A 25029-nucleotide genomic window follows, 5' to 3' on the forward strand; every position below is an offset into this window, starting at 1 on the left:
AAATTTCATTCCTTGCATTTGCTATTCATACATGCGTACACACACACACACACACACACACACACACACACACACACATACACTAATGAAAATGGGCTCTTCTGCAATGATTTATGCGTTTGGGTAATGTCTCATGCTGTGAGTAAGCACTCTGAAACCAATAAGGTTCTTCACAGTGTGTAAAGTTAAGCCTGCATAAATCATTTACAGAATGAAAAACTGAATAACGGAACAGTACTAAGTCAGAATGCAAAACCCGATTGGACAGTGTAGTCAATATAGAGGAATATGAAAGTTGGAACAAAATTCCATGGGAGCTTTTCTGCTTAGAACTGGATCATAACCAGCCAATCCATGGTTGCTCTATGTAGAAGTGGGTAAGAGTGCAGCCTACACTTGAGGTTGTGAATTTCTTTCTTTCCTTTATTTATTTATTTACTTTATTTCAGTATTTATAGTCACCTTTGAGGGTTACACTTCTAAAGGCAGCTCACAACATGTTGAAACACAATTGATTTCAACATATAAGGAATATGGGGAAATGGGGAAGAGGCTTTCAGTTGACCTGTCCACCGTTTCCTTGGCATTCCTGCAGCCATTGCATTGCTGAATCTTTGCAGAATCCTGATGGGAAACATCTGCAGCTCCTTTGCTGACATAGACTGTTGCGGTGGGAGATCCCGGATGGTGCAATCTTGACTTATCCCCTCCAGGATGACAGCGAGGGCACCACCCTTTCTGTTTCTTTTAATCTGTCTTTATGCAAGTACTGGTCCAAGGGGGGGGCGCCTATGATTGATTGGCACTCCTTGGTGAGGTGGGAGAAGATCCTGTAGGGAGGGGGTCTGTGACTTCTCATCTACATTCTAGTGAGAGCTTAAGATCCCTATTCCCCTCACCAGTAGTATAGTGGCAAATTCAGAATGGCAGGGTCCCTTCATGTTAGTCACAGCCATGCCCTCTCTTTTTCTTGCTGCTGGGTTGAGAATGAGATCCTTGTTAATGCCTTCTCCCACAACAACAGATATCACTAGAAGCCAATAAGAATGAAAGGGGAGAGTGTTAGCTGCTGAGAAGAGTCTTCTCAATGGCTGACTCGCCTCCTTTCGCTCTATCTGGCTCCAATCAGCAGGAAAGGACAAGGAAGCATGTTAGAAAACTCTTCTCAGTGGCTAACACACTCCCCTTTTATGCTGATTGTCTCATAGGATGCTGAAGACATAGGGACCTTACCGGGACCCTGCTCCCAAAAAAGTAAAGGGTATAAGACACCCCCCCCAAGAATCTGGATGACTACACCCCTGCCCCTCACAGAGCTACAGTTCCAGAGTGGTTTAATAATCAATCCCTCTTCCTAGGGATCTCCGGAATGTATAGCTCTGTGAGGTGATTAGGGGTCTCCTAACAACTCTCAACAACCTTAACAAGCTACAGTTCCCAACATTATTTGGAGAAAGCCATGACTGTTAACATGGTATAATAATAATGCTTTAAATGTATGGTGAACTTACCTGAAAGATCCTCTTACACCTTATACCCAGTTGATCACTGCGCTCTGCAGGTGAGGGCCTGTCATCAGGAAGTCTGTGCCACACAACATAGGAAGCGGACATTTAGTGTAGTGGCACCAACCCTTTGGAATTCCCTCCCCTTAAATATTAGACAGGCACCATTCTCTGTTATCTTTTTGGCACCTACTGAAGACCTTCCTCTTTCAACAAGCCTTTTAAGTAGAGACCTTATCCCAGTCTGTGTCTGTGCTGGAATTGCTTTTCAAGATGTTTTTAAAGTTGGTTTTTTTAAATATGTTTTCCTTCCAGAATAACCCCAGGGCGGCAAACAAAAACACTAAAAGTATTTACATACAAATTTATATATATATAAATTAATAAAATTAAATAAAAATGGGGCCTAAGTTATGGGAGGACAACCTATGCGGGACTCAGTTGCTTTCCTAGAACACACAATTTGAGCATGTGCACTAGCTTACTGTTGAATTCTGTTGTTGGGATGTGTTTAGGGGAGTTTAGCACCAGAGCATGAGGGAAGAACTTGAATTCTGGTAGTTACAGGAGTGGGAAAATATTGGGTAGGGTGGATAGACAGTTACAACGGAAGAAGGGAGACAGATGTCTACTTACTATCCCCTGCTCTTCCTGTAGCTCTGAGGCTGTTCTGCCACTGTGCCCACCAATCTGATGGTGTTGCTTTGCAATGCCAGGTCAGTTCACAATAAGTCGTTACTTGTCCATAACTTGATATTGGATGCGGGAGCCAATCTGGCGTGCATTACTGAGATCTGAGTGGAATAGATCTGACCCAACACCTGGGTACTCAGTACAGGCTGGTGGGTCAGGGTAGGGGTGTTGCTGTGGTCCATAAGGATTCCATCTCCCTCACTAAGAGACCTCTCTGACTTGGATCAGGATGGAAGGGACAGTGGGATGCTGCTGGCATGCCATCCAGCATCCTATTCTCACAGTGGCCAACCAGTTGCCAAAGGGAAACCCGTAAGCAGGACCTCCTGCAGTCCAACAACTGGTATTTGGAAGAATGTTGCCTCAGCCTATGGAGGCAGAGCACAGACATCATGGCTAATAGCCATCGATAGCCTTTTCCCATATGAATTTGTGTAATCTTCTTTTAAATCCATCCAAGGTGGTGGCCATCACTGCCTCTTGTGGGAATGAATTCCTTAATTTAACTATGCGCTGTGTGAAGTACTTTCTTTTGTCTGTCCTGAATCTTCCAACGTTCAGCTTAATTGGATGTCCACAACTTCTAGTGTTATGAGAGAAAAAAGCTTTCCTCTATCCACTTTCTCCATGCCATGCATAATTTTATACACTTCTATCATGTCATCCCTGACTCACCTTTTCTCTAAATTAAAAATCTCCAAATGTTGCAATCTTTCCTCATAGGGGCGTCGCGCCATCCCCTTGATCATTTTGGTTGCCCTGTTCTGAAACTTTTTTGGGTGGTGAGGTGACCAGAAATGTATTATCATGTTGACAGTTTTATTTTCAGTACCTTTCCTAATGATCCCTAGCATGGAATTTGCTTTTTTAACAGGTACCACACACTGGGTTGACATCTTAATCAAGTTATCCACTTACAGCAATAAGATTTCATTCCAGGTCAGTCACCACCAGTTCAGACTCCATGAAAGTATATGGGAAATTAAGATTTTTTGCCCCAGTATGTATAACTTTACACTTGTTTACATTGAACTGCATTTGCTCATTCACTCCGTTTGGAGAGGTCCTTTTGGAGCTCTTTACTCACTCTCTTATTTTACAACCCTGAACAATTTAGTATCATCCGCAAACTTGGCCACCTTACTGCTTATCTCTAGATCATTTATGAACAAGTGAAAAAGCACAGATTCCAATACTGATCCTTGGGGGACTCTACTTTCTACAGCCCTTCATTGGGAGAACTGTCTATTGATTCCTGCTCTCTGCTTCCTGCTACTTAACTCATTCCTGATCCTTAAGAGGACCTCTCCTCTTCTTCCATGACTGCTAAGCTCACTCAGGAGTCTTTGGTAAGGTACTTTGTCCAAGTGCACTATGTCAACCGGATCACCACTATCTATATGCTTGTTGACACTCTCAAAGGCAGGACTTACCTTTGCAGAAGCCATGCTGGTTCTGCTTCAGCAAGGCATACTCTGTTATATTCTTGGTTACATTATCTTTAGCAGTGCTTTCTACCAGTTTTCCTGGGACAGACTGGATCCCTTTTTAAAGATTGGCATTACAGTGGCCACTTTCCAGTCCTCAAGTATGGAGGCAGATCTGAGGGACAAGATCAGCAATTTCACATTTGAGTTCTTTGAGAACTCTTGGGTGGATGCTTGGGACTTCATGGCAACCATGGGGCTGTCTCAAATTGCCATCGGTCAGACACACAGAGCAGGTCATACTTTGGATCTCTTCTCTGTTCCAAGTCTAAAGATGGGTGGTCTGAATATTGCAGTGGGGGAAGAGGTGAAGTTTGAACAAACCCATTGCCATAGACAGAATACTTCTTGAGGTTTGGACTCAAAACTACTCCCCTCTGCAAGGGTGGGGGACCCATTTGAGTGGTCTGCTACAGAAACAAATGGAATCTGATGGACTGCTGAATACTCTGGGGGATTTTCCAGTGGCTCGAATGGATGATCTTGCTGAGATCTTGGTCGCATGGTGGTATGGTGAGATGTGATGAGCCACCAACATGATAACTCCAGTGCCCAACATTGTGGAGCCTGCATCATGCCCTGGTATTCCAGTGAGTTGCAGGCTATGGAATAAGCCAGATGATGGCTGGAGTGTCGAATAGTTTAAGACTTACTGTGAGGTTGATTAAACACTCCTTAGAGCACATAATCATGCCTATAGTGTGGTGGAGGCAGCAAAGAAGGTCTAATTTGCTGCCTCCACCACATTCACTAGTAGCTGTCTAGTGGAACTTTTTGAGTGGTTTGAAAGTTAACATCTGCCCCAGATGATGAGCCTTGGTCCCCTCAGAATCCAGTTGTGTTTTTTTTTCTAGGCACTTTATTTATTATTTATTTATAAAAATATTTGTATACCGCCATTTCGTTAAAAACATCAAAGCGGTTTACAACATTTTAAAACAACACTACAGAATATATATATATTCTGTCATTTGTGCACTACTACTGATTGCCCACTTCAAGGTGCAGCAGCAGGGGTTCATAACAGGTGATGATAAAACCTTAATTCAGATTTCTCCAACCAATACATGACCCGAAATGCATTGATCCTTCTAAACTTGCACTTCTCCAAATTTTGCAATGCAGTTTTCTAACCCAGAAGTGTGTACAAAAATGGGGAAACTACTTGCAAAAAAAAAGGTGTTTATTGGTTAAAACTGCATACAAAAATGTGTCAATTTGGGGAAATTTCAGTGCAATGCCGATAAATTTTTATGAGGATTTTATTTTTGTCCTGCACCCCGTTTTCAGACCTGGGGCTCTAAGAAATGCTAGGCAGCTGAGTCTAGCTGCCATTTTCCCAGATGGTCCAAAGCAACACTCAATTGGGGGCATTGTGACAAATTCAAAGAGAGGACAGACTCCTCTGGCTGATGCTGTTTGGAACTTTGTTGCTGTTGCTGATGCCGCTCACATCCAACTAAGTCCACTGATGGATGAATGGGGTCCACCACAGGGCACATTTACCCACAGCTTCCTCAAACCTGGAGCTAGCCATGAGCTGGAAAGTTTATGGAAACCATAAATGCAATGTGTTTCAAGAGTCTAAAGCTCTTCATATATCTTCTTATAAATCATATTTGAAAATGTGTTCCTGGCTAGCTTGCCAGTGGCAATGAGGATGAAAACTGTCAGCTACATAATGTAGGTTTTATATCATGTGTATACTGATTCACCTTTTAAAAAGAAAAACAATATCTATGTGATTCCCAAATATTACAAAGCGGAAAACAAAATACAACAAACACAATAAAATATTGTAGATAAATAAATATTGTAGATAAATTCCATCATTCAAAATAATGCAGTCAGTTACATCAAAGGAGGGCTGGATAATTAAATGAGTTTTTAAGAGATATTTGAAATATTTGATTTAGGCTTCCCTGCAATGGTGGCTGGTGGCTCAGTGAAATTTGCTCAGGGTTTTAGCACCTTGGACAACTCCTTTAAAGTTCAGTCTGAACCCAGAGCAGATTCACTCTCCCACTGACATGGAGCTGCCAGCCTCTGCTGCTACCCTGGTTCTGGAACATTCTGGTGAGTAAACAAGCCAGATCTACATAGAGAGACAAACATTACCACAGAGTCAGAATTTAACACTGTAAGTTTGGGGTCTTCTTAAGAGCTTCCAAATGATAGCTTACAACATCAAATGACAACGGAAAGGCCTTTTCAGTTGTGGCTCCTTATCTGTGGAATATGCTCCCTGGTGAGGTCTGCCTGGTGCCTTCATTGACATCTTTTTGGTGCCAGGTAAAGACGTAGCTTTTTTCCCTAGGCATCTTTCCTCCAAGGAGCTTAAGGTGGTGTGCAATACTCTCTCCATCCCCATTACCCTCACAACAATCCAGTGAGGTAGGTTAGTCTGAGGGACTGTGACTGGCCCAAAGTCACACAGTGAGTTTCAGGCTGAGTGGGGATTTGAACCCTGGTCTCCCAGGTCATAGTCCAATACTCTTGCCACCCATCAAAACCCTCTGGGTCAGTCAGCCAGGAATTAATGGAATCATAGGAAGGCTATGAGTACCTCTCAGGTTTGCAGGTTTGTCCACCCAGACCTCATAGTTAGTCAGTGGCATCAAATGCTGCAAAGTTGTCACAGCAAAGTGTCTTGCAGCAAGCAGCACCTTAATGACTATTCTATTTATTGCGATAAGTTTCTGTTGGCTTCATCAGATGCATGAACTGTTATCAGCTAGTGCTTATACACACAGAGAAGAATTAAAAAAATGTACACAGTAGAGTCAAAAGACCATGAAATGGAGAAAAAGATTGTGGCATTTCTAACCAAAGATCAAATGTATAAAAGAGAAGCCCAGTGATGATCCACAACAGCCCGTAGTAGTGATCACAATCTTCCTGGCTTTGCTTTGCTAATGTAGACAGCTGGAATGGCAAAGAAACCTCTGGTCTTGACTAAGTGCTAAACAAACAAAATACAACTGGCTAATAAATTCTAGTTCAGCAATTTACCTCTGAATATCAGTTGCTGGGGAGCAACAGCAGGGGAGAGCTATTGCCCTCAACGTCTCCCTGTGAGTGTCCCTGAGGCATCTGGTTGGCCTTTGGTCTGATCTAGCAGGACTCTTCTAATATCCTCAATTTCATATTGGAGCCTTCCTTTAAAGGTGGTTATTGCTGTTGTTGTTGCAGAATGGTGACTTTCAAGTCATCAGCAAGGTATCCTGGGAAACTGAAATACCCTGCAGCTGGTTTTTGAATGTTGCTGTTCTTTTATGTCAGATTTGTGTTGTTTTTTTATGTCCGTGCCTATTTACTGTTTTCCACAGGGAATGACTTGTTTATCCTATGGATACAGCAGAAGAGCATTGTTGGCAGGTGATGGAATATATCACACTGGAGAATGAGCAGGTACATAGGCCCTGCTGATATGGCTGATATTAGATCCCATAATAGTAGGTCCTGTATTAGAAATTATTAGGTCCCTAAATTGCTGCAAGTAAAGCTAAAAAGATCAACATGTTAATCCCCCTGAGTCTATTCAAGGTACACAAATTATGTTAATTAATGTATTAATTAATAATTAATCAATTTAATAATTAATTAAAATAATAAACAGAAATGGTCTTGTGGCCTCCTATCCAAGGATTATCAGCCAAAGTGACAAGAACGTCAAGCCCAGGCTGAAACCCACAGCTTCTGGTTTCCGGTTCAGCTCAGATTGTTGATCCAGCCCTGATCTGAAATCAGTATTGGAAATGACTTTCTGGGTAGGGTCTGGTCTGAGGATGCTAACTTGAGGGAGTGTGGCACCCTGGCCTTCCGAAACGATATACTGATGTGATTACCCCAGGCAATATATTTATTTCACTCGGGCCTTTGGTATCTAAGCTGGACTCTCTGGTGGTGTGCATCTTTTAGTGGAGTGGGTAGGTCTTGTCATTATTATGTAACTGGATTATGATCATTTTTGGTATTTTGTATTGCACATGGTTTTAAATTTTCTGATTTTAACTGTTTTCATCTATTGTATTTCATCTTGTTAAGTTGCTTTGAAACTTTTTTAAATAAAGTGACTAACAAATGTAAATATAATAATGCATCAAAGGTTCTTTCAATCTCAGACTAGGAGGATTAGATTAGGTGTCGTCTCTTGCACAGGTTTCCATGGAAAGTTTCTCTCTCTATCCACAATCTTCACACTACACTCTGTCAAAACTAGGGATGGGCGAGAAATTCAATTCAGTTTGCATTTGAAGCCAAATCTATCAGATTCACACTTTCCGAAACATAAGGAGCGAAACATAGCCATCGTTTGAAATTTGTACTTATTTTAATTTTGGAATGTAGTTCTCCAATCAAGCAATGTTTACAAAAACGTATACAAAAGTGCATTATATGACGAGAAATTGCTTGCACAAAATGTGTACATTAGTCAAAACTGCCTACAAAAATTTGTTAGGAGAAATTTGTACTAACATGCTGGAAAAATTTCATGAGGATTTTAAAAAATCACAAATTGCTGCAGAAATGTGGAGAGCTGTCAGATCGGGAAACTGAGAAGCTGAGAGAACCGAAATTGACAGATCTTTCCATCTTTCATCAAAACACAGCTCCCCACTCCCACCCTCACAAACGAAAAAGTCCTAACAGCTTTTTCACTGGCTCTGTGTGTTAGATACTCCTGGAGTCTGTGAACAGCTATGGTCAATTTGTGATTGTGTTTAATGCTGGGGTGGAGAACTCATGGCCTGCTGACCAGATCCAGCCCCTGATGCCATTTCAACTGTCCTACTAGCCCCCTTCCGTTATTATTTTTTTTGTGATTGTGAAAAACAACAACCTTATAGCTTGAATTTATCAGAGGTTGGTATACATTGCAGTGGAGTGCAGAAATAAATAGTCTGGCAAGATTAGTAGCTGAAAGAATAAAGAAACATAAGGTTTATTACTACTGGGAATGTCATTCTGGCTAGAGACATACATGTGGCCATTGCAGAGCCATGAGGCTTGCACTCAGAAACACTATCCTCTGACTGACAAGAAAGGAAGAGGAAGGGAGGAGCTAAAGCCTGAGGAAAAGCCCAACAAGTAGTTGCTAAAGAAGGGAATCATCAAGAGAAGAATAGGTTGCCTTCCTGTCTATTGCCCCCCCCATTCCCACTGGTTCAGGTTACTTGTTACAAGTGTTGGTGCTTTACTCCCAACAAATTTTATTCCCATTGCAGCACTGGATTGTGTCCTTTCACCAGCATGGTGATCTGTAGATGATCTCATAGATCACTGGGGTGCATCGGAAATAGGGATGAAAATAGTTATCTTCTTAGTTACATGGATCAGCTGAGGAGGGAGAAGAGGTTGAAGAGGGGAGAGAAGGGAGTGTAGCCTATGTATACGTGCATGCGTGTCTGTGATAGTATTCAAGTGTGTGCTTAAGAGGTATGTGTGATTGTGTAAGAGTCTAGTCCTGCCCACTTTTGAAATGCACCCCCCAAAAGCTTTCCACGGGTTGATGTGCCTCCCTCCAAACGTTCTCCTGATTTTAAAATCTCTAGCTTTTTAATTCTAAATAACAGCTGCCAAGGGAGGGGAGCAAGGAATCAGGTTTGGGACTACAGTGTGCAGGAAGGGGTGTGTGTTAATCCTTCTCTGTGCCATGACCCTGATGAAAACTAGCAGAGGTTTCCCTCTTAGGGCTAATAGCATTTTCATAGAGAGGTTCATCAGGGATCAGACAGGGGCAAAGGTTCTAAAACCCTCCTTGTGCACTGTGGCCCTAATATTGATACTGCCCCCCCAGAGGCTGTTATTAAGAATTTTAAAAACAGACATTTTAAATACAATCACACATTTAATGTCTTGTCTAGTTTGGCCCTCAAACAGTCCTTTCTGTTGTCATCTTACCTAGTTCCCAGAATCTGTCCCATGCAGCATCAGATGAGAAGGAAAATGGAAACATACTCTGTTTGAAAATGCCCTTTTTATTGTGCATTCATGATGACCTATGCTCATTATGGAATCAGGGCAATTTTACGCGATCCCACTTCCAATACTGTTTGAACCTGCAAAAGTGTTGGGGCAGACATATTGCTTTGTTGCAATCAGTGCATGCCATGAAGTGAGGGTATTTTGCCCCCCTTCTTGCGTTAGGGGGCAAGAGTGCCCCCCCAGACAGCAATAATGTGGTAACACCCAGGAAGCATTGCAGAACAATTAAGTAGAATGATGTGTGGACGTTTCAGTATAAATCTACCACTAACGCACTATTATTGCACCAACGATATGTTGTGGAATACACCAACAACAGCAATCCCACTAGTCTGGACTCTGGAAGGACCTACAATCTTCCAGGTTTCTGCAACAGACAATTAAGAAAGCATTTATTGTCCAGAAGAAATGTTAACTGCTTTTTTTTGGTTGTTCTTAATTTAATACTTTTATTTAGTGTGCATATTCCCTCCACCCCATACACACACAGGATGCATCGGCTTAACCAGGCAAGAGTCTTAAAATCCAGTTAAATCTGTGCTGAGAGAGGAATTATTGCTTCAATTGCTTGGCAAGTCTGATTAATGCCATGTAAGATTATTTCTGGCACAGGAGGGAGTCATGCTTGATGCAAATGTTTGGCAAGATATCTTCCTCATTTTAACATGATGTTTAGTCAGGGGGTCTCACATAGAACAATAATTTACCTCAACTCAACCATCAACAAAGAGAGAAGAGAAGAGATGAAAAAACCCATGACCAGGAAAGCCAAATGTGGCACTAGTGAAAGTGCTGTGAAATTCTTTGATCTTAGATTGTAGATGTAACTCTGTCCAGTGCCAACAGAAATAAGGAGTGGCATTTTGTGGGGAATAATCCTGGGTTAGCTGGGCAGGCTGTGTGGGAGCCAGGTTAATTTGAAAAAAGCAAAGGCAGTCCATAAGGGGGAAAAAACTCCAAAACCCACAGTTGGGCAGGACCAGGACCAACCAAAATGCCACATAACAGTGAGGAAGCTTTCATGTTCTCCAGAATTCTTCATCAGGTTAGATGGTTCACAAAGAAGGAGGTGGGGGGACTGAGTAAAAAACAAAGAAAATTAGGTTGGATTATCGTAGCTAGCAGGCCTCCATTTAGACTTGGTCTGAAGACAGAGATTGCAGACTCAGACTAATTTATCCAGCAGCACAGAGGCCGAATCTACCCAGTACAATTAAAGCAGTATATCACTTTAAAAAGTCATGGCTTCCCCAAAAGATTCTTGGGAGCTGTAGTTTGTTAAAGGCTCTGAGTGTTGGACTACGACCTGGGAAACCAGGGTTTGAATCCCCACACAGCCATGAAGCTCACTGGGTGATCTTGGGCCAGTCACAGCCTCAGAGGAAGGCAATGGTAAACCACCTCTGAATACCGCTTACCATGACAACCCTATTTATAGGGTCACCATAAGTTGGGTGCGACTTGAACGCAGTCCCTCACAGAGCTGCAGTTCTGAGTTCCTTGGGAACAGGGATTGACTATTAAACCACTCCGAGAACTGTAGTATCCTTGTTGAGTATGGCATCGTGTTAATTAGTAAGAGCTCAATGGGTATCAAGTTGCGTGTCGCTTGTTTACAAACTTGAGGATCTGTAATGAAATGTACCATTTGGTGTAATTGTAGCCAGTTGCCATTTCTACCTCATTATGGCTGCATTCTCGACTTTCTCTGCGAAGGTAGGTAGCAATGGGGCAACTGGCCTCATAATTTTTTTGTGAGCTGCCTTGAGGGCCTTTGGCCAAAAGGCGACATAGAAACAGAACAAACAAACAAACAAACAAACAAACAAACAAATAACTGGCCTCAGAAGACAATACTCTTCCCCCCCCCAACTGGGAAATGGTTCAGTTTATGCTAAGCCCAATTATGAGTCAAAATGGACTCCATCTTGCTGCTTGTGATGTCATCAAGAACATGTCTAATCTGTTCCGCAAGCCCCCTGCCTTCTTCCAGCCTGGACATATTTATTTTAGGTTGCAGACATTGGAGAGAGGACATCATATATGGGCTTATAAGCTGCAAGCTCTTCACGCATATTTTGAAATACTGCAAATGTGTTTCCCAGAGGTGACAGAGGGATGACTTGGCACAGGGACTGGGGTGAAGCTGGGCCCTCCAGGTAATGCTGAACTGCCACTCCAGGGATTGCAGCCGTTGGGGCTTTTTAGGGTTAGAAAAACTGTGAGTAAGGCAGGACATAGTGGAAGTGTATAATATTATGCATGGTCTGGAAAGGATTTTTTTCCTCTCTGTCTCATAACACTAGAACTTGGAGTCATCCAATTAAGTTGGAAAATTCAGGAGAGATAAAAGGAAGTACTTCTTTACACCACACATTGTTAAAACTGTGGAATTTGCTCCCATAACCTATAGTGATGGGCATTAACTTGAATGGCTTTAAAAGAGGACTGGACAAATTCATGAAGAATAAGGCTATCAATGGATACTCACCATGATGTTCTACCTCCATTGTCAGAATCTACAGTTGCTGGGAATCACAAGTGGGGACAGGCTTTTCCCCTACTTTGTTGTCTCTTCATGTAGTTTAAAAACATGCTTTTGGAGCTCTTCGCAGTCTCCTTGGGTTTTCACCAGCACTGCAGAAAAACCACCACCCCGTTCCCAGTTTTGTGGTCGCACTAGAAGGATGTGAAAGTGGCGAGGGCCATTTTGTTTATTTGGAGGAGGGGGTGAGTAAAACTTGCCAGTGTTGTGGGCTTGTTGTCCTGCTTGTGGGCTCTCCATAGGCATCTGGTTGGCCACTGTGAGAACAGGATAATGGACTAGATGTGCCTTTGGCCTAATCCAAAGGGCTGTTATGTTTTTGTCAGCTACGGCCACTCTCTTGTACCACACTGAACACTGAAAAAGCCACTATCTGATTTCAGCTTGAAAAGCAGTGAATAGAGAGAGGGACACACTATATAATGATCCAAATGACAAAGTCCTTGGTCCAAATCTCAAGGCACAAACTTGCAAGATAGCAGTAGGTAAGTTGTCCCTCTCATGCTGCTCTGTCCCCCTTTTTGCGATCTGGGGATAATCATGCCAACCTTACAGGACAATATCAGGGATGACAGCAGAATAATGTGAAACTTCTTGAGCTTTCTATAATGCTGAAGAGGTGATAAGTATTATTATTAGCACTAAACATCTGATTGTGCTATTTTAAGGCAAAGCATGTGTCACTACTTTCTGTATGAATTTTCTGACTCTTTGACAGCAACTCATCTCACATTTGTGAAAAATTGTCAAATGCTGTACTACATTAAAAGGAAAAAGAAGTTTTAAAGCATACACACATTTTTCTGCATAAGCAGGTTTTCTTTTAATGCAGTAGTGATGAAGATATAACATTAAATTTTGCTGGTCAACAGCACTCAGTCTGCAGTTGTTATCTTGAGTTACTGGTGCATCAAGTATTATTTAGAACTGTCATTCAGATACACATATTTTACTATTTTAATTGTGTTTTTATCTGCAGTAACCCTGTAACCCAACCTGGACCTTTTGGTGAAAAGCTGATGGAATACACTCACACATGCATGCATGACAGACATACACCATAAAGTTGGGTTCCTCTAAAGCAAAGGTGGTCAGAAAGCAGATGAGGATCTACTTGTAGATTGTGGGCCCCTGCAGATGTCCTTTTTCTTGAGCGCTTATGATGATTTCTGCTCATGATGTTATTGGGGTAGTCATACGAGATCACACTTTCAATATGGTTTGCACCTGAAAAAGTTTTGGGGTAGTCACACTGATTAATTTCCAATCAGTGCATATGCTGTAACTTCCTGCTGAAATCCTGTAACGTTTTTATACTAATGTTCCTTTTGTTGATTTATAACCCCTCGGACAGTAGTAATATGGTAGCATTGGGGCAGCATTGCAGAACACGCTATAGCTGAATAAATCCACCACTAATTAACTATTATTGCATCAAAATTCAAGAACATATTGCACAAGGAATATCCACAACAAAACACCAGTCTGGAGGGCCCTGTGTGATGATTTGCAAAATATTGACAAAGGTTTTGACTCCCCCTCTTTTTTTGGCAACAGGAAAAACAAATCTTCTCCCCACCTCTGCTTAAATAGGGTGTTAGTATCTCTGGTCTGTAATAATTGCTCTCCAAAGGGCAGGCCTTGATCTAACAGGCTTCAGTTAAAGGAGAAGAGATTTCAAGTTTCTCTTTAGGAGAAGTTTCTTGATGGTAAGAACAGTTTGACAATGGAACTGATTACCTAGAGTATGGATGCAGGAATGCCCTTGCACAAATTGTGTTTTTTCTTTTGAGTGACACCAACAGCTATGTAACACATAAAGTGGTTCTCTTTGCCTTGGCAGCAAAAAAGATTAGGAAGAGAGAACTAGTCAAAACTGTCACAAACTGTTTTCAGATGAAGCTGAGTTTCCTTATGGTGATTTACCTGTATTACTCTGTGATGTCTGAAATATTACTTTCTGTACATTTGTATATTTTAATGTTTTTGTCATGGCCTTTGGTTAGTACAATAAATTTATTGTAGATGTTGGTTATGAAGGGGTGGGCAGGGTCCCTCCCACTGGAGGTCTTCAGGCAGATGATGATGATGATTTATTACCCACCCTTCACCCAGAGGTCCCAGGGTAGGTTACAACAATTTTAAAACACATAATTAAAACAGTGAAGAACAACCTAAACAAAGTCACAGAAAGTAGGGGAGTCCTAAAATTACACATCTCAGGTGTTGAGGGCCAGGGGAAAGAGATGCGTCTTCAGCATTCACCGAAAGTTGTACAGTGAAGCCAGACGCAGCTTGGAGGGGAGGGAGTTCCACAGCTTAGGGGCTGCCACAGAGAATGCCGTCTCCTGGGACACACACACAAATTCATGGAAGATAAAGTTTATTTTATTTATTTATTATTTGATTTATATCCCACCCTTCCTCCCGGCAAGAGCCTATAAGCTTATCAGTGGCTATTTACCTTGATGGCTATGCTGTGTCTCTGTGGCTGGAGGCAGTATGCTTCTGAAAATCAGTTGCTGGGAACTGCAGGAGGAGAGAGTGCAATTGCACTCAGGTTCATCTTGTGGGCTTCCCATAGGCGTCTGGTTGGTCACAGTGAGAACAGGATACTGGACTAGATGGTCCACTGCTCTGATCCAGCTGGCTCTTCTTATGTGGGATGCAAAATAATAAATAAATCTAAACTAAATAATACATGACAATATAAAGATTCTCACACACCTTGGCACACTTGTAGTCAGGTCAGTGGGATTACTGTAGAGCAGAGGCTAGGGACATGTGGCCCTTCAGTTGCTCCGAACTGTATGGCCAATGGTCAGGGAAGATGGGACTTGTAGTCCATCATCTTCTGGATGGCCACAGGTTCCCTATCCCTGGTATAGAATGTGAGTGGTTCAGACAGAGAGAAACAGCTTAATGAGAGCCTGTCTGGAATAGTGGTCTGAGTGTTGGACTAGGACTACATGAAGCCCTATTTTATCTATATGCCTTGTCTTATCATAGCCTCCTTGTGATATGAAGTCTTATACTGACTTGGGCTACCAGTCCATTACTGTCTATGCTGATTGGCATCAGCATTCCAGAGTCTTAGGCAGGAGGCTGTCCCAGCTCTGTCACTGGAACACCTTCTATAATATCTATGACAACAAGGTGGGGCTTTGAGGAAAAGAGGCTTTGCAGGCACTGCCGACTGTGAAGTGCTAAAGACAGGGCTTGCAAAGCATTTTGGGCAGTGCTTCCCAAATGTCCCCAGCTAGCTCGTTGTCAGGCATTTGGGAAACACTGTGCAAGGGACTTTGAAAAGTGTTAATTACTTGACATCATTATGATGTCAGATGATTGACAGGTGGATTGCCTCGCACTCTCTAATTTTTTGAAAGGTAGGTTTGTCAGCATTTTAGTACAAATTTCTCCTCATATGCACATTTTTGTATACAATAGTTTGCAATTTCCCCTAATATAATGCATTTTATATATTATTTTTACTAATACAGGTATTTTATGCATACTTTCGCATAATGTATATATTTTTGTACACATTATTTGGTAGGAAAATTGGACGTCAAAATTCAGAGAAGTGCAAAATGTTGAAGGATAGCTGTGTTTCAGATTGCTTATTATCAGTGGAGACTGGTGGCTCCAATGTCAGTGGGGCAGTGAACCCACACTGGGAATTTTCAAGGATATTTGGGGCAGTGCAGTAGCTGCTGGGTTAGCAGCAGTAGGGATAGAAAAATCAGTCAGTTCCAGTTCTCTCAGTTCCTCATTTTTTCCAGTCTTAAATTCAGTTCTCCACATTTCTGCAGCAATTTGTTGTTGTTTTTTTGCAAATTTCTCCTAAAAAACACATATTTGTAGGCAGTTTCATTAATGTACACATTTTTGCAAGCCATTTCTTATCATATAATGTATTTTGTATGTTGTTTTTACTCATATTTTCATTTTTATGCACACTTTCCCCTAACATATGCATTTTTGTAAACATTGGTTGGCGAACTGCATCGCAAAATTTGGATAAGTGTAAATTTTGACGGATGGCTGTGTTTCGATTCTCGTATTGTTTCGGAAAGGGCAAAATTGTTATTCGGCTTGAAATGCAAACTGAATCAAATTTCTTGCCCATCCCTGATTACAAGTGGCTGTGGCATAATGTGTAGTTTGGACTTCAGAATGCCCACATTTGGAGATAGGAAACCTGGCCAGGCATTAGCTCTGCTTAGTAATTGAGCCACTGTCAGAAGAGTTTAAACAGAGAACTAACTGAGATCTCCTGAGAATTATATGCATTCCCTGGTAGTAGTTGTTGACACCCACTTGCCTGTCAGACCCAAACTCGAGAGACAGTAGTTGTGCTCATTAACCAGCAGGTCCTCTGTCCTAACTCAGTGATGACAAGATTATCCTTGCAGAAGGGAAGAACTCAGCAATGATAAATGTGCTTTCTTGCTGCAAGTCAGGTTCCCCCCTAAGAGCAATTAAAAGTGTTACTATCCCAGTCAGAGTATTTCATTTAAGTAACACAACTGCCTTCATTAATAACATGAGGTGGTCTACAGCTGGACATTGTTTTCCCTGCTGGTGAGAAAAGTTCAGAAGCAGCTAAAAAGAATAAAATACTAGGCTTATTAACCATATGTTGTATGATCACATCTTGTGAGCATTGGCAAATGTTAGCTGTCTGTCTCTGTTAGGGGTGGGGGAATCTGTCAGTTTTGGTTTCTCTGTTTCCCAATCTTAAGTTCAGTTCTCAACATTTTTGCAGCAGATTTCTCTTAAAATATAATTTCTATGCAATTTTGCCTAATATACACATTTTTGCAAAGCAATTCCCCCTAGTATAATGTATTTTGTATGCTAATTTCACTAATATATGCATTTTCATGCACACTTTACTCCAGTATATGCATTTTTGTACACAATATTTGGCTGGAGAACTGCGTAGTAAAATTCTGAGAATTGTTATTTTGGAAGGACGATTGTCTTTCAGTTGTCATATTGTTTCAGAAAGTGTGAATTAGGTAGGAATTTCCCTTTAAATGCAAACTGCCCCCCTTCCCCTCCCTAGTCTCAACAGCCTGTGGCTTCTAGTGAAATTCTAAAACTGCTCATCGGATATGTGCAAAGGTGCAGTTTCAAAGCACATAACAATCATGCACTACTTGTGCAGAGGCTCGGAAGGGCCACACTACCACTAATCAGCCTCCCTGCCAGGCCTCCACAGCCATTTCAGCACTGGGGGTGCAGCGCTGCAATTAGAGTTTGGTGTATATTGCAGTGGAGTGCAGAAATAAATTGTTTGATAACACTGGTAGCTTAAGTTTTATTAGTACTGGGAAATAAATTCATTCTGGGTACAAGCATAGATGTGGCTGTTGTAGCACCATTAGGCTTGCGCTCAAAGATGCTATATCTGACTATAGCCTGGGGAAAAAATGAAGAAGTAATTACTAAAGAAGGAATCAGTGAGGGAAGAATAGATTGCCTTTCTGTCTATCACCCACTCCCTGGCTCAGGTTACTTGTTATAAGCATTGGTGCTTTACTCTCAACAGCTGTTGCCTTTGCATGGGAGCTAAGATCGGCTCCATTTGCAGTAGCCAGCTACCATATTTAATTACCCAAAATGCAATACCTCAGTAGATCTACAGTCTTGGTGGGACCAGGACTGTAGATAGGCCCTGCCCTGGTTGGAGGGCCCATTGCGGTACTGGCCTGAGGTCTGGCCTCTGGGAATATAGGTCTAGCATTGGCTGTTAGCGTTCAGAGGCAGTAATCTAAACAGCAGCTAAGGGATGGGCACAGACTAGAAAGGGAGGACTTTTGCCTTCATGCTCTGCTTGTTGTCTTCTCATAAGCATCTGGTCAGACAGCATGAAAAGCAGGGTGCCAGACTAGATGGACTTTTGGTCTGATCCAGCAGTGATCTCTTATGTGAACTTGGGACTCTCTGGATAATGTTGCCCTCCAACACCAGCCAACATTACCAATGGATAGGGATGAAGTGCAGGGTCCCTTCATGACAGTCCCAGTGATAACCCCTCCTATCCTTTATTTATTTAGTTAGTTATTTGCTGCTGAATTGAGAATGAGATTCTTGTTAATGCCTTCTCCTACAACCACAAATGTCTCTAGGAGCCAATCAACATGAAAAGGGAGAGTATTAGCTACTGAGAAGAGTCTTCTCAGTGGCTGACTCACCTCCTTTCACTCTGTTTGGCTCTAATCAGCAGAAAAGGACAAGGAAGCATGGTAGAAGACTCTTCTTAGCAGCTAACACATTCATTGGCTCATAGGATGCTGGAGACATAGGGACCTGCTGGGATCCTGCTCCCAAAAAAGTAAGGGGTTTAAGACCCCCCGAGACACTGCACGACTACACCCCTGGTCACCTGTTTTTTTGTTTGTTTGTGCTTTTTGCAGCTACATCTCTGCCTAGGTTTGTCAAGCATAAACACACACAGACACAACCAGTGCAGATCTAAAATAAAGTATTTACTGTTTGCAGCAATTTTCATTTTGTTCCTCAGCTCCACATACAGAAGGTGGGTGGTTCTTTTTTTTGCAAGGTTTTACTTTGCAACTTCAATGAAAGGTTGACAAAGCAACCACCCAATTTTTCTTCCTATGATCTACATTTTTGAAAGAAAACTCATGTACGATAGCCACACACCAAATGTACCTCTTTGAACCTACTGAGAATTTGCATCTGAGTCCTTAGTGTATTGCTTGTGCGTCTGATGTGATGAAGCAAAACAAAACCCCAATGTGATATTTGTCATATGGTTATCTCAGTTGCCTTTGTGGTTTGACATTAAGGCAACTTCCTATTGCTCTGGGATGTTCCGAGAAGAATGAAGGCTTGAAACATCACCAAAGGTTTTTACAAAATGAATTCCAATTTCCCATCAAAATTCAAAAGATTGATAGGGCCTTTCCACCCAGTAATAAAAAAGTGTGCTCTCTCAACCATATTATATTCTTTTAGTGTCATACTCCTGACGTGTTTGTCCTGCTGACTAACGTCACAGATACACCAGCTGCTCCCTGGATGTTTGCCAAACCACATTCCACATAGCAGACACAACAGCGATGGATGCAGTTATCCGGGGATGGATCCCTGTGTAAGACCAGACAAAAACTAGTTTTAATCCCAACGTGGCAGGTGGGTTTGACTCGTGTTCCAGGTACTCGCAACAATGAACCACCAACAAGGTTTACATTCACCTAGTTAGGGATGGGGGAGAAATTAGATTTAGTTCGCATTTAAAGCCAGATTGATCAAATTCACACTTTCTGAAACAATATGAGAACCAAAACATGGCTGTCCTTCAAAATTTGCACTTCTCTGAATGTTGCAATGCAGTTCTCCAGTCAAGCAATGTTTACAAAAATGCATATATTAGGGGAAGTGTGCATAAAAATGAATATATGAGTGAAAATAACGTACAAAAAATGTATTACATCAGTATAAATTGCTTGCAAAAGTGCATACAAAAATGTATTTATTAGGAGAAATTCACACTAAAATTCTGAAGAATTTTCATGAGGATTTTTTTAAAAAACAATCACAAGTTGCTGCAGAAATGTGGAAAACCAAATTTAAGATTACAAAGATTAGAAAGAAATTTAGAGAACCCAAATGGACAGATTATTCCATCCCTACACCTAATCAATAACCAAATCAGCAAGCATAGGAAGTGGGTCGTTTCTCCACTTCGTGTAATGGAGGAGCATGGTAGGTATATTTCAATGGGAAATGGAACCAGTCCTCAGCAATTAGCTTTGGATACTTGTTGAAGAACTCTTGACTATCTCGTGTTGCATCCTGCAACCTTGTTCATAAGATGTTGCCCAAATGATAGAATGGATGTGTCCTGAGAATATGCAATTTGTATTTGATAGACAACTTGCAGGGGTGGGGAATGGTCACTAAGTAACCAAAGAGTAACAAAGATGAAAAAAACCTCACTGGTGCTATCAGTGAACTTAATGGATGATGCAACTTCTAGACTCTGTTGCAGCTGGGATGCCAGTCAAATATTGTTAGTTGACCAATTAGCCACATAGCAACTGACCACAATTTAATTATTTTCAATGCTCCTTGTAGTAACAAATTCCCATGTGTAAGATATTGCACCATGGAATATAATGGCAGGAGTAAGGGCTGCTTCCTCACGATCACTGTGGGAGCCTGTCCATGTAGGTAGAGTGCCAGCTTTGCATGCAGAAGGTCCCAGGTTCATTCCCCAGCATCTTCAGGTAGGTCTGGGACAGACTCTTGTCTGAAACCATGGGAAGCCAATGCCACCTAGTAGTTATATTCAAGTGTCATAGTTTAGGATAGCAACAAGAACAAGAACAAGCCAAAGCAAGTTTCAGACTCTTCCACTCCTCTCTCCTCTTCTTTGACACAGCAGTGAGGGAGGAAGCATTTGGATTCAATTTCAGTTTTCCACAGTTTAGTGTGTCATCCAACCCTTAACTGTGGTTAATATCAACTTACGTTTTTTACACAAACCACTTACAGGTTTTCTACAATTAAGCAGTATGTAATTTTTAAATAAATAAATAAATAAATCCAACTTTATAAACTATGGTTTAAAAGTTGAGTTGTTTCAAACAAACCACAGTTTAACATTAACCACAGATTGTTCGGTTTGGACAACATATCAAGTTGCAGTTCATCTAAACTGGAAGCAAACCTTTCAGAATCATCCTTGTGGATGAACTGGAGTGGTGGGTGGGAAACACGGCTCTGAGATTTGCTGTAGCTCGTTATTGTTACACTAAACTATGGTTTAGCAAGAGGTCCAAACTGAGACGTTGTATAGACAGTACTGAACTAGATGTACCAATGCTCTCATTCAGTGAAAGGCAACTTCAGATGTAAAACTGGAGCCCCTAGAGTGAGGCAAATGATAAAACATACATCATTTAATAGTATTTGGCAAGTTTTATGTTACAAAACATACACATGTTCATATTCTGCTTTTTTCATGAGGATCGCAGGGACTGACCGGATCCATTCACCTTGAGTCAGCAGTGCGTCCCAGACAATTCACACATCTCATATCCTGAGGTGTGATAAAAGATTGACATAGATTTAGAATGGGTATATATGGTGATAACACTTTCTAACATTTTCTAAACACATTTTGATTTCTCAAATCTTTCAAGATCTCACACATACAGAGACAAGTAATGGCACAGCGTAAAGGAGCCCCCCCTTTTTCTTTTAAAAAACATTTCAAATGAGACAGTCAAATGCTCTTTCTATTTTCTCCTTACAGCTTGTTTTGGTTTCTGTGTGGGTGGCTCATGTGAGCCAAAATGTTATGGGGTAAATGTTTTGTGAGTGCAGAACGGGTTGTGCTTTACAAGCTGAAATTTAAAAATTTGCATTTTAACTATATTGTCAAGGGTAACAAAAAAAGGATACTTCTTAACATGCTTACATGTGGTAGCTGTTTCCCCATGAAAGAAAGATTCAAACTCAAAAGGAGAATAACACAGATTATATAAAGTAGAGCTGCTCACTGGTTTTTCAAACTTGAGGAGTGGAGGCTGGTGGCTGTGATGTCAGTGGGGCAGTGATTCCGTTCCGGGTTTTAATCCAAACTTTGAAGGAGCTATCCAGGGGCAACTCCTTGAAAGTTCAGACTAAAACCTGGAGCAGATCACTGCCCCACTGCCATTGGAGCCACTAGCCTCCACTACTCAAGAAGAGTGGTCTCCTATAGACAACATGTGAATTTCCATCCCCTCCCTGCTACATAGGACCATTTCACACATTACAAGGAAAAGATGGGTTTTACATGATGTACTCAACAGGCTGAGTAGAGTGCAGTGGGTAGTTTGTTGGACTATGGCAGCCTTTCCCAACTGGTGTGCCTCCAGATGTTGTTGGACCACAACTCCCATCAGCCTCAGCCATTGGCAATGCTGGCTGAGGCTGATGGAAGTTGTGGTCCAACAACATCTGGAGGCACACTGGTTGGGAAAGGCTGGACTATGGCCACATCTACACCATTCAGTCATTCATATTATTAAATGTATATCCTGCCCTTCCTCCCAAAGGGAGTACTCCTATACCACTTTAATAGGTATGGCTTTCCCCAAAGAATTCTGGGAACTGTAGTTTGTTAAGGGCACTGTGCCTTACATAGCTACCATTCCCAGCACCCTTAACAAACTGCACTTCCCAGGATTCTTCGGGTGATGTAATAACTGTTAAAGTGGTATAAGAGTGTTTTAAATGTGCAGTGTGGATGTGACTAGGGAGAACCAGGTTCAAACTCCATTCAGCCATAATGCTGTTATGAGGTTATCTTGGCACAGAGAGTATCTCACTGCTCAGAAACTTCAGTGATTAAGTGTATAAGGCATATGAACAGCTGAAATAAATAACCGATCTCATGGAATTCGTTGAAGTTTAAGTTGGAGATGTGTGTGTATGTGCGTGTGCATGGCTTGCAGTCATGTATACTCTAACCTCTTAGAGATTTTTATTTAAACATATGCGGTATATAAAATGTCCAAATACTGCCCTGAATTCCTTGAGGGAAGAGCAGAATATAAATGCATAAAGAATAAGTAAACAGGGAACTGCAGCCATTTGCAGCGTCATCATACACAGGTTGTAGACATATGCCTAAGAAATTGAATGTACCATTGAAAAGCGTGGTCTGAAATATTATTTGATGATGATGATGATGGTGATGATAACAATCACAGCAACAATATCTCCTCCTTTCCTCTTCTCCCAGGCATTTTAGCATGTGTTTTTAAATTGCTTTTTAAAAAATTTGTTACTATATTTATATATTTGTTTTTAATGTTTTTAATTGTGATGACAGATTCATTCATGGAGGAACCATATGATGAAGAACCAGAAATTTTAGAATGTGAAATGAAAGCTGCTCTTAAAATTCTTGGAAGAAACAAATCACCAGGAATAGACGGCATACCAATAGAGTTGCTACATGCTACCGAGACTGAATCTGTCCAAATTTTGACAAAAATTTGTCAATAAATATGGAAAACTAAACAATGGGTAAACACAGACTGGAAGCGTTCAATATATATCCCACTTCCAAAGAAAGCAGATCCCAGAGAATGCAGTAATTACTGAACTATTGCCTTAATATCCCATGCAAGTAAAGTAATGCTCAAAATTCTACAACAAAGGCTCTTACCATATATGGAGCAAGAAATGCCAGACGTCCAAGCTGGATTTAGAAAGGGAAGAGGCACCAGAGATCATATCGCAAACATACATTGGATAATGGAACGGAGCAAGGAATTTCAGAAGAAAATCACCCTGTGCTTTATAGATTACAGAAAAGCCTTTGACTGTGTAGATCATGAAAAACTATGGAATGCTTTAAAAGAAAGGGGGGTGCCACAGCATCTGATTGTCCTGATGCGCAACCTATACTCTGGACAAGAGACTATTGTAAGGACAGAATATGGAGAAACCGATTGGTTCCCCATCGGAAAGGGTGTGAGACAGGGTTGTATGTTATCCTCCTATTTGTTTAATCTGTACGCAGAACATATCATATGGAAAGCGGGATTGGACCAAGATGAAGGAGGTGTGAAAACTGGAGGGAGAAACATCAATAATTTAAGATATGCAGATGATACCATACTCTTAGCAGAAACCAGTAATGATTTGAAACGAATGCTGATGAAAGTTAAAGAGGAAAGCACAAAAGCAGGACTACAGCTGAACGTCAAGAAGACTAAATTAATGACAACAGAAGATTTATGTAACTTTACAGTTGACAATGAGGACATTGAACTTGTCAAGGATTATCAATACCTCGGCACAGTCATTAACCAAAATGGAGACAATAGTCAAGAAATCAGAAGAAGGCTAGGACTGGGGAGGGCAGCTGTGAGAGGACTAGAAAAGGTCCTCAAATGCAAAGATGTATCACTGAACACCAAAGTCAGGATCATTCAGACCATGGTATTCCCGATCTCTATGTATGGATGTGAAAGTTGGACAGTGAAAAAGGTGGATAAGAGAAAAATCAACTCATTTGAAATGTGGTGCTGGAGGAGAGCTTTGCGCATACCATGGACTGCGAAAAAGACCAATAATTGGGTGTTAGAACAAATTAAACCAGAACTGTCACTAGAAGCTAAAATGATGAAACTGAGGTTATCATACTTTGGACACATCATGAGAAGACCTGATTCACTAGAAAAGACAATAATGCTGGGAAAAACAGCAGGGAGTAGAAAAAGAGGAAGGCCAAACAAGAGATAGATTGATTCCATAAAGGAAGCCACAGACCTGAACTTACAAGATCTGAACAGGGTGGTTCATGACAGATGCTCTTGGAGGTCGCTGATTCATAGGGTCGCCATGAGTCGTAATCGACTTGAAGGCACATAACAACAACAATTGTTGTAAACCGCCCAGAGAGCTTCGGCTATGGGGCGGTATACAAATGCAATAAATAAATAAATAAATATATGAAATGACTTCATGATAAACTTGTATGAATTTCTGGATGCTTTTGTTTGTCTTCACTGCCCCTTTGGATGTCTCTGGATCCTGACATTTTAGACATCAAGGAGATGCAAAAGGCAAACTGTAGTGCAATCCTAATCATGCCTATTCAGAATTAAGTCCTATTGGATTCAATAGGGCTTATACCAGCATAACTGATTATTGACAATCCAGAGGAAGAGCCATAGCTCAGTGGTAGAGCATCTGCTTGGCATGCAGAAGGTCCCAGGTTCAGTCCCCAATGGCATCTTGTGGTAGGGCTGGGAGAGAACCCTGCCTGAAA

At 41.4% G+C, this 25029-nt stretch overlaps 1 long non-coding RNA gene across 1 annotated transcript; it reads left to right on the plus strand.

The window, feature by feature from the left end:
- The first annotated feature begins 3071 nt into the window (after positions 1-3071).
- Positions 3072-23826, plus strand: LOC133383918 (uncharacterized). Its single transcript, XR_009762430.1, has 3 exons — positions 3072-3137; positions 7015-7096; positions 23080-23826. It is a non-coding gene; the product is annotated as an uncharacterized LOC133383918 (long non-coding RNA).
- Positions 23827-25029: the final 1203 nt, after the last annotated feature.

Source organism: Rhineura floridana, chromosome 4, assembly GCF_030035675.1.
Source record: "Rhineura floridana isolate rRhiFlo1 chromosome 4, rRhiFlo1.hap2, whole genome shotgun sequence".
Classification (NCBI taxonomy): Eukaryota; Metazoa; Chordata; class Lepidosauria; order Squamata; family Rhineuridae; genus Rhineura; species Rhineura floridana.